Below are 10,693 nucleotides of genomic sequence, written 5' to 3' on the forward strand. Positions count from 1 at the left end.
AGATTGAACTCGGGACCCAAGTCTCACTGACACAGCAGCAGAGAAGTGGGACCCCGAACCCTGAGTGAGCAAAGATTTTAAAGGGAAAGTCTGTGAGCAGGGGGTTGCCATGGCAGCAAGCAGGGGTCACATGTTTCCATGATAGCAAACGAGGGGGGCACATGCCTTGACATTACAGGATTAGGTAAAAGTTAGAGGGGCAAGGTGACCTTCTCTGAATTACAATTGCTAAGGCATACAATCACAATTGCTATTCTTCTGAACTATATCTGAAACATTGGGGAGAATTTTCCCACCCGATTCCCAACCGATTCTCATTGATTATTGCCAGGGAGATTGTCTCCATTTTCTATGAAGTATTTATTCTGTGATATTTCCTGGAAGCCGTTGCTAGGAGAGTTAACTTTGTTTTCTGCCAAGTGTACACTCTGTGATATTTTCTGATACCTGAATTCAGCTCCCAGTCAAGATGGCTCTTTATTTCAAAATGGAGTTATACTCAGGCTAACTATACCCAGGCCAACTTAAACTCATTAAACCTGACTCAAGAGAGAGAAAAAAAATCTTCCTTTTAACAAAACAACTTAAGAGTCTGGAGAGATGGCCCAGTCGTTAAGAGCACTGGTTGCTCTTCGAGGGGCCGTTGGACAATTTCCAGCACCTACACAGCTGCTCACAACTCTCTTTAACTACAGTTCCAGGGTATCAGACACCCTCATACAAACATAAATGCAGGCAAAACACCATTGCATATAAAATAAAAATAAATTACAAAAAGATAAAAAAGATAAAAAGCCAACTTAAGCACTGTCTTTCTATGTTAAAGCAAACCAAGGAAGTTCTTAAAATAGTAATTCCTGAAATTCAGCAAAAAACCAAATTGTGTTATTTTTAAGGTGAACCACTTAGAACAACGGCCAAGTCAAAAATAGAATTTGCCAGCCACCCAGACATTCCTGTTAGCTCACCCAGCCTCAACTCTTCTTTCCACTAAAATTAACTAGGGACAGACTTCCCTCATAGTATCCTCAGACTCCTCTTCTATGTATTTGTGTAGGGGATAGAATTTGGAGCCTTGCTCATACCATATCCCTAGCCCCTTCCTGGGAGATTATAGGAGGGTGCTCTGCCACTGAGCCACACCCCAGCCCCTCACTGGGGGATTCTAGGCAGGGGCTCTACCACTGAGCCACACCCCAGCCCCTCACTGGGGGACTCTGGGCAGGGGCTCTATCAGTAACCCACATCCATACTCCTCACTGCTGGATTCTAGGCTTCTGGTCCAATCCCGAGCCCTGCCTCTGACCACAGTGTTTCTTCTCTCTGTGGAGGCAGGGAATAAGCAATGGAGTGTCCCTTCCCCATGGCTTTGCCAGCAGTATCATTCTGGGTTCAGGTGACAAGACAAATGGGATCTCAGGGAAATCTTTACCTTCTTTCCTTCCTTCTTCCTCTCCCCCCCCCCCCCTTTGAGACAGTGTCTCACTGTGTAGCCCTGGCTGGCCTGGAATTCCCCCTGTGGTGTAGACTGACCTTGAACCCACAGACATCTGCCTAAGATTAAAGGCATACAACTGCAACATCAACTGCCTTCCTCCTTTAAAAATATTTTTAAATTATGTGTGCGTGTGTGTTTATTTGTGCGTGGTCACTGCACATGAGTGCAGGTGACTACAGAGTCTAGAAGATGGCACTGGATCTCCAGGAGATGAAGTGACAGTGACAGGCAGTTGTGAGCCATTCAGTATGAGTGCTCAGAACCCAACTGGGGTCCTCTGTAAGAGCACTGCCCACGCTTAAATGCTGAGCCATTTCTTTTCTTTCTCCCTATTTCTCTTCCTTTCCTTTCCAAGTCTCTGTATCTCAGAATTGCCCTTAACTCAGGGCTCTCCTGCCTCAATCTTCCTAGATCTGGGATGCTAGGATTGCAGACACTTCCATGCCCAGCTAATCAGATGATTCTTTCATCACAAAAAAATATGTACTTACACAGAATATTTACATATCTTTGTGTGTGAATTGTCATGTATATCCCCCCCCCCCGTTTTCAGTTGGGGTTTTCTTGTGTAGCCCTGGCTGTCCTGGAACTCAATTATAGACCAGGCTTGCCTCGGATTTGGAGATCCACCTATCTCTGCCTCCCAATTGCTGAGATTAAAGGGATTAAAGGTTAGTGCCACCACCTCCCAGCGATCTTGCCTACTTTTCACAGGTTTCTTCCTGATTCCCTTCATTTACTTTAAATTTGCTACTACTATTGTTATTGTTTGAGGGTTTTTTTTTTATAGACAGTGTCCACTTAGGCCAGGCTGGCCTCAAACTTCTGATTCTGTTGCCTCCTCCTATGAGTGCTGAAATTATAGGTGGGTGTGCACCACCATGTCTGGCTCCTCTTTTTAGAAGTCGGTATCTCTCCCCCTCTCTCTCCCACTCTCTCTCCCTTCCTCTGTGTGTGTGTATCTCTGTTTCTCATTGTGTGTCTATGTGTTTCTCTGTGTGTGTATCTCTGTTTCTCATTGTGTATCTCTGTGTTTCTGTGTGTGTATCTCTGTTTCTCATTGTGTGTCTGTTTCTCTCTCTCTCTGTGTATCTCTGTGTTCCTCTGTGTGTGTCTATGTGTTTCTCTCTCTCTCTGTGTATCTCTGTGTTCCTCTGTGTGTCTGTGTTTCTCTCTCTCTCAGTGTATCTCTGTTTCTCTCTCTGTGTTCATCTGTTTCTCTGTGTGTGTCTATGTGTTTCTCTCTCTGTGTTCCTCTGTGTGTGTCTATGTGTTTCTCTCTGTGTGTATCTGTGTGTGTGTGTGTCTCTGTGTTTCTCTGTGTGTCTATGAGTTTTTCTCTGTGTGTGTGTGTATCTCTGTTTCTCTCTGTGTGTATCTGTGTGTGTGTATCTGTTTCTCTGTGTGTGTCTATGTGTTTCTCTCTCTGTGTTCCTCTGTGTGTGTCTATGTGTTTCTCTCTGTATCTGTGTGTGTATCTCTGTGTTTCTCTGTGTGTGTCTATGTGTTTCTCTCTCTATGTGTGTGTATATGTGCCTTATCCCATGTGTGGAGCTCAGAGGACAGCTTCCTGGCTTGTGCTTTTCCTCCTCCATGTGCCAAAGCTGTCTGGCTTGGCTGCAAGCTCCTTCATCTGCTCAGCCATCACTGCCCCGTTTATATTGCTTTAATGCCTGGCAGACCTACCTCGTTTGTTATTTTTAATTTGTTTTCATTTTCCCCATGATTTTCCTACTGAACTTACAAAAAAAAATTCATAGCAGAGTTGTCTGGTTCTAGGAACAATGAAAAACATTAGAACGTTGTTAATCCCATTTCCTCCTTTTTTTCTCACTTTCAGGAATGGAGGATGGGGGTGGGAAAGGGACTGGTGGGGACAGGCAACCTTGACCATCTGCTCTTCTTCCTCCCCTCCTGCTCCTCCTTTCTGCTTCAAGATATCTGTAATGGGATGGAGATGGGTTTGTGAACGCACACTTAGGGGCAAAGAACACGGTTCTCTTTGCTTTTATCCTTGGACTCCTGTTGCCCCCTGGTGACCATTATATGCAGCAGCAGATTTCTAGATTTAAAAGTGAAGACTCCCATTGGTCCAACCAGTAAACATTTATCTCGCCCATTTTAAGGGGATCAGGTAATCACAGTAGCTTATTCGTGTTGTTCTGACTCAAAGACGTTGTCTCTCTCTCCAGTCAGACAGCTTGGGTTCTCAAGATGCCATAGGAGGGTCTGGTTCCTCACCTGGAAGACGGCGCTGGCTCTGTCAGAGGCCTCAGCTGTGCCGGTAAAGCGCTCCCCTAGCAGCCCAGTGGTGTGGTCTGCTTCCGCCGGAGCAGGGGAACCGACACGAGGTAAGTAAACCGTTTAATTTTAAAATGCTGCCTGGGTGGAGTGTGTTTGCTTTCACAAAATATACCACGAAGTCTCTATAATTTCCCAGGGCAAACTGATCAAATCTGGTGGTCTAATAAGGGATCTCCCTTCAGCAACCTACAGGTCGGTAGCATGGGAACAGAATGCCTAGCTCACAGTGCAGCCCGTGGTCATGTCCACCTTGTAGGTGGTTATCCCTCTCTCCAAGGCAGTGGGGTTCGGCTGGGGAAACCCTCTAGCGCAGACTAGAGAGGTAATTTCATTTTAGAATGATTTTACTTTTATTCGTGATCCCCACCCTGTGTGTGCACACGTGCAGCAGCTCGGCAGGCAGGAGGAGTGCCCTAGAGCTGCGGTTACAGGTGGCTGGTTGTCAACTGCCCAGCACAGGTCCTGGGAGCTAAACGCGGGTCCTTCTCGGGTCTGTTGGAAGATCAGCAAGTGCTTTTAACTGCCGAACCCTCTCTCCTGATAACATCATGATTGAAAAGAAAGTTGCAGGTTTGCTCTTCAAGGACACGCTGACGTTCACTGTTTGTTGGACAGCCTCATCCTTCTCAGACCCCAAGCCTGGGAACCTAGGCTCCCTCTGCCTCCCTTCTGCTCAGTCACAGGCTTCGGCAACTCTATTAACCAATCAACTTAAATCAGGTAGAGCAAGATTTACACAACAAAGGCAGGTGTATGTGCGAATGTGCTCCTCTGGGCAGATCTCAGGGCCAGCAGTTAGCATTAGACTACATAGCATCAGACCAACCTCCAACAATTCCTCTTTTGTCTCAATAAAAAGGCTCTTCGTCTTACAATAATAGATCCCGTACAGTAAGAACAAATGTGAAACAATTATGAAAAGTATCATGCAATAATTACATTACCGATGTCCGGTCCATCGTTGTGATTGACAACTTAGGAGTAAGCACTCTACTATCTGTCCTGTTTTGGTGAGTTCAGAGTTCTGTACCCCAATGATTTTCTCTCATAACTTGTATTTAGCAACCTAAAAATTCTACTTAGACCTAAAAATATCTCTTTAAAACATTTTCTAAATCCTAAGCAACTTAAGCCTAATTGTGACACTAAACTATTCAACCCTATCATAGATTTGAGAAGGAAATAATATTACCTTAGTATGTAGGAAGTGCCAGCAAGCAGCTTTCAAGATAGAGAATTGACAGACAGCTGGCTGCCTAGACAGTCACCCAAAATTCCTGTATGATGTTGGAGCACCTATCTTCAGCATTCTGGCCAGGTGTATCTGATAGACGTAACTGTGTAGCAGGAATTATGAAGGACTTGTTTACCTTGTCTTGGCAGAGCTTGGCAGTCAACTTTGCCTGCATCCAAATTTTATCTATTTTGGACAGCAGTCTGTCTGCAGTTGAAGCGAAGGCATTTCCTTGCTCAGTGGCAGCTTGCCACTTTCGAAGCCATTTTCTTTTTTTTTTTAAACAGGTATCTTTTTTTTAAGATTTTATTTATTTATTTCGAATGTTCTATCTGTATGTACACCTGCACGCCAGAAGAGAGCAGTAGAAGGTATAGATGGTTGTGAGCCACCATGTGGTTGCTGGGGATTGAACTCAGGACCTCTGGAGGAGCAGTCAGAGCTCTTAACCACTGAGCCATCTCTCCAGCCCCTCGAAGGCATTTTCTAAAGGAAGTTCTTCGATGCTCAACATCTTCTTACAAGTCGAATAGGATGCTGCCTGGAGCTGACATGTCTCATAGCCAGAAAAGCCTTAAAATAAAACAAAATAAAAATCTTTAAATGCTATTTTCTGTAGGTCTCTGAGGGTTTTGAAGACCCTCTAACTCTATATACATTTAAAGAATGCATAATTATTTATCTATCTATAGTAAATCTGAGTAGACAAACATTTGTTTCTAGCTTTCTTTCTCTGTTCTCTGTTAGATGGGGGCCTAGATCTTGGCTGGGGTCCTGGAACTTGGCTTCCAGAAAGAGAATGGGGGTTCCGTTTATCTCAGGGATAGCTAGAGTACTTTACAGTGGGGGCCCATGTGTTAAAAATAATGTGCACCACAGATATTAAGAGGTTATCGGATGGAGATGCAGAGAGAGAGAGAGAGAGAGAGACATGATAGGGGGTTGCCCCGATGGAAAAAGGGGAGACAGCAGGAGAGAGGGGTAAGAACAAGAGAGCCCGAGAGAGAGGTAAGAGGCAGGGGTCCATTTATAGCTCCCGTGCAGCTGAACTGTGCCTGCCAGGTGTGCCTAGCTGGCCAGCAACACATGATAACATTATAAGTTACTAGGTAACCGAGAAACAGGCTGTTAGCCTGAATGCTAACACCATGTGCTAAGATAGGTTATAGAAAAGGTTTTCCATGGAGTGTTACAGTTTAGCTCTGGTGGTATTCCAGCCTATGGCGATACCAAAGTTTTTTTATAGCCTTGGTTAAGCTGTTGTTCTCCTCTGGGCAGCAACCAGATCTTGAGGGCCAGAAATTAGCACAGCACCAGACCAGCCCCTCACAGTAGAAGATAAGCTTGCATGCAACACTGTCCAGGAAATACTGCAGCCCAAAGGCTGCTGTGCTCTGTGGGACTCCTGCACATGGAATCCACAGGATACCGGCCAACACAAGACAGTCAGCTTAGTTGGTTATTTGTTCCTGTGCTCTCAATCCATGTGTCTTATTTCTATTTCTGTCAAGAGATACCATCACCATGGCAACTCTTATAAAGGAAAAAAAACCCAACACTTTTTAAATTTTTTTTTTCCTTTTCTTTTTGGATTTCTCTATGTAGCCCTGGCTGTCAAAGAACTCGCTGTGTAGACCAGGCTGGCCTCAAACTCAAATCCACCTGCCTCTGCCTCTCCAATGCTTTGAGAGGTGTGTGCTACCACACCTAGATTATAAAGGGAAATATTTAATTGGGGTTGGCGTATAGGTTCAGAGGCTTAGTCCATTGCCGTCATGGTAGGAGGCGGAAGACGTTGCTGGAGAGTGGTTGGTGCACTGTGTTCAGATGCTGATCTCTGTCTCCGGAGATCTGGCTGCAGTCAGTTGGGAGCATTGTCATTATTACTGAAGCATATCCTGTATTAGTGTGGTGTAAAAATTGTTCCCCGTCACCTCTGAACAGCCTATAGCTGGGAGGAGAGCTAAGGCAGAACTTGCAATCCCAGGAGGAGGGTTCCCAGGTGGAAAGAGGGGGGTCACCATGATGAGGATGCCAATGGCGCAGGAGCAGCCAGGGCAAGATTAAGATGGCAGGTGATAAGACACATAGCTGGGAAGTAGGCCAGGCCAGCATAGCTGGGTTTGAATAGATGAGTATCTGCCCAGTTATAGCACTTAGAGCTTAATAATAAATGGAATAGTTCTCTGTGGCATTATTTGGGAGCTAGGGTGGCCATAGAAAAAGCCCCTGATTTACAAGACATGGTGATGGAGAAGGAACTGAGAGTTTTAAATATGGATCTGCAGGTAGCAGGAAGAGACCATCATCAGCCACTGGGTTGGCTTGAGATCTGAGCAAAGCCCTCCCCCAGTGACACACTTTCTTCAGCAAAACAGCACCTGTTCCAGCACAGCCACGCTTCCTAATAGTGCCATTTTCTATGAGCCCATAGGTGCCATTATCTTTCAAACCACAAACCATGTCTTCTAAAAGGAGAGTAGACAGAGTTAGAATCCCCAGTTGGAGTGAGGATGGCCACACCCACCACCCCATCTGTCAACCCCATCCATCAGTGACTGGTGACTGTGCCCAGCTCCAGCATCTGGAGACACAGGGAGGCGACATTTGAATTTCTCTGGATTGTATGAAACAGAATTGTCACTGTAATTTCTATTTTTACAGCTAAATTCTTTTTTAAAAAAGATTTTATTTATTTTATGTGTATGAGTGCTCTATCTGTATGTACACCAGCATAAGAGGGCATCAGATCTCAGGGTAGATGGTTGTGAGCTACCATGAGGTTGCTGAGAATTGAACTCAGGACCTCTGGAAGAACAGACAATGCTCTTAACCACTGAGCCATTTTTCCACCCCCGCTGAATTCTTTTAAAACAGTTTTATGTGTGTGGGTGTTTTTTGCCTGTATGTATATAGTTACAGAAATAAGCTTTATTTAGTCTCTTTTATATGTTACCAAAATTGAGCAGACAGTAGAATGCAAGAAACAAGCAACTTCTCTTCTAATATACTATAGATAGATAGACGGTCTTCAAACACTTCAGAGATCTAGGGAATATGGCATTTAAAGACGTGTTCATAATAAAAGGCTTTTCTTGCAAAGGACACATCTGCTCCTGGCAGCATGCCTATTCTACTCCAAAGAAGATGATGGAGATCAAAGAACCTCCACTTGGGAGTTTACTTCAAACATGGAAAAACAGCCACTGGTCAAAAACACTGCCCTTACCTTGACTGCGGACAGCAAATTGTCCAAGCTGTCGACAAGCAGGACACTGAAAAAGTGACTGTCCAAATTTGCACAATCAAGGTAGGACAGTCCTTCAAAATTCCTGCTTCACAGATAAATCTGTTAGATATTCTGGGCCTTAGGCTGAAGACTTGGGTGCCCCAAGGACACAGAGAAACCTCTGATGATGCTCCAGGCAGTCAGCAACCTCTATAGTTTTTCTATTGTTTTAGAAGCTTTGCTTGCTCTGTATTTCCTGTTTTCTCAGGTAATATTCATACTTCACATCTTATTTTTAAATCTATTCATTATTTATTATGTATACTGTTTTCTGCCTGCATGTGTGCTTGCACACCAGAAGAGGGCACCAGATCTCACTAGAGATGGTTATGAGCCACCATGTGATTGCTGGGAATTGAACAACCAGTAAGTACTCTTGACTTCTAAGCAATCCCTCTAGCCTCCATATATTTATACTTCTCAAGTCTCTGATGGGGTTAAAGAGTAGATTGTTATAGTTTTACAATTTTCCTTATTAATAATAAAAACAAGATCTAAGAAAATGTTTTAGGCTCTAAAAGATGTTTCTAGGTTGATAAATGCAAGTTACCAGAAAGTGATTTAGGTACAGAACTTTGGACTCACCAGGATAGAATAGATAGTGAAATTCTTTTTCCAAGGTTGCCCAATACAAATGAAGTAGACATTGTGAGTGTAATCCTTACCTGATAATTCTCATAATTATTATTGTATATAGTTTATTAATGTTAAAGGAAAGGCCTTTTTTTTTTTTAAGACTAAAAGGGGAAAATGTAATAGAAGTTAAATTCTGAGGACTCTGGGAAGATATAAATGCCAGAGAAAGGTGCAGCCCCACACTGCTCCTTATTCCATCAGTCACTGAGATTGAAAACATTTGAATGTGATGATGGACTTGGCAGTCATTCCTTACCGCTCTGTTTTGAAGCTGTGCAATTAGAAGTATGCTCTGAGTTCATTTTAGGTTTTAAGCAGGGTTTCACTCTATAGTCCTAGGGGGCCTCAGTCTCACAGACTGGCTGCGCCTCCCCATTGCTGGGATTAAAGATGGGTGGTACCCACACCCACCAAAGTTTGTTTCCACTTGATTTATTTGCCCTCTTTTTTATCACTGGCCATGTTGTTTCTCCCCCAATCTGTCTTCATTTTAAATCGACTTGTGTGTTCTTTTGAGGGGGCTGGAGAGATGGCTCAGTGGTTAAGAGTATTTTGAGGATGGCCACTTTAACATGCAAGAAAACTTATCTTTAACATTTTAATACGTAGTTGGGGCTGACTTACTTCAAATCTAATCTGACTAAACTTTAGGCGTTTAGATCGTTTACAAAACACTTAATATGACCAGTGGTCTTAGCAGGAATGTCTATTATCTTGACACTTGTTTTCTAGCATATTCTGGAATAAAAACAGTTTTGTTTAAAATACAAGAAATAGCCAGGCGTGGTGACACACACCTCTAATCCCAGCACTCGGGGAGGCAGCAGAAGGTATATTTCTGTGAGTTCGAGGACAGCCTGATCTACAGAGTGAGTTCCAGGACAGCCAGCCAGGGTTACACAGAGAAACCCTATCTCGAAAAAATAAAAAAATAAAAAAGAGAGAGAGAAATATAAGAAACACAAAAGTTATTTTGAAAGTTATATAGTGTCATGTTACAACAAACGTAGGTTTTTCCTACAGAAAAGCATGCATTTGTGTTTAGGATACTTTACCTGCTAATCATTCATCCTGCAACATGAGGTAGATGACTGTGTAATGTACACAGTTCTGGTGATACATATCGACTGGTCCTCACTCACATTTTCCCGTCTGGATACGGGGACACTGAACCCTGGGAGGTCCAGCACATCTGACTCTGAAGTCTCTGATGTAAACTACCCACGTTTGAACCAACCAGCTCTTCAGTTCCGTCTTCTCAAATCTACCACAGTCCCTACCCGAGCACAGGAGGCGGAGTCCTCCTCGGTGGGTCTCAGGCGAAGCGTAATCAAGTCAGTTACATCTCGACCTGCTCTAACTTCATTCGGAACTTCAAAACTTAAATTTGTCTGTAAGCTCCACCAGAGAAAGAGCAGGACAGGCGCAGAACCCGGGAGTTCCTTTGGCTCACCGGAGGGCCCCGCCCCTTTGAGCGCGCACCCCGTGGGAACTCCCACAATCCTCTGGGCGCAGCTCCCAGATGGGCTGGCCTCTGATGTTGCTAAGATCTCCTTGAACTGCAGAGGGGGGGCTTCCTGGAGTTCTGGACATCCGGACTTTATTTCCCAGGGTCTACCGCGCCGGAAGTAAAATAGCAACTTCCGGTATCCTGGAGGAGCTACGGCGGACGGTCCCATCTGTCAGGTGGAAGTAAGAAACTGGTGTTGGCGAAGTGAGGCGGAGCCAGCGG

At 44.3% G+C, this 10,693-nt stretch overlaps 1 long non-coding RNA gene across 1 annotated transcript; it reads right to left on the reverse strand.

The window, feature by feature from the left end:
- Window positions 1–2,032: 2,032 nt before the first annotated feature.
- LOC132647104 (uncharacterized) lies at window positions 2,033–10,653 on the reverse strand. The gene is made up of 2 exons (XR_009585375.1): window positions 10,017–10,653; window positions 2,033–5,609 (listed from the first exon to the last, which is right to left on the reverse strand). It is a non-coding gene; the product is annotated as an uncharacterized LOC132647104 (long non-coding RNA).
- Between the last annotated feature and the right edge of the window lie 40 nt (window positions 10,654–10,693).

Source organism: Meriones unguiculatus, chromosome 14 (assembly GCF_030254825.1).
Source record: "Meriones unguiculatus strain TT.TT164.6M chromosome 14, Bangor_MerUng_6.1, whole genome shotgun sequence".
In the NCBI taxonomy this organism is placed as follows: Eukaryota; Metazoa; Chordata; class Mammalia; order Rodentia; family Muridae; genus Meriones; species Meriones unguiculatus.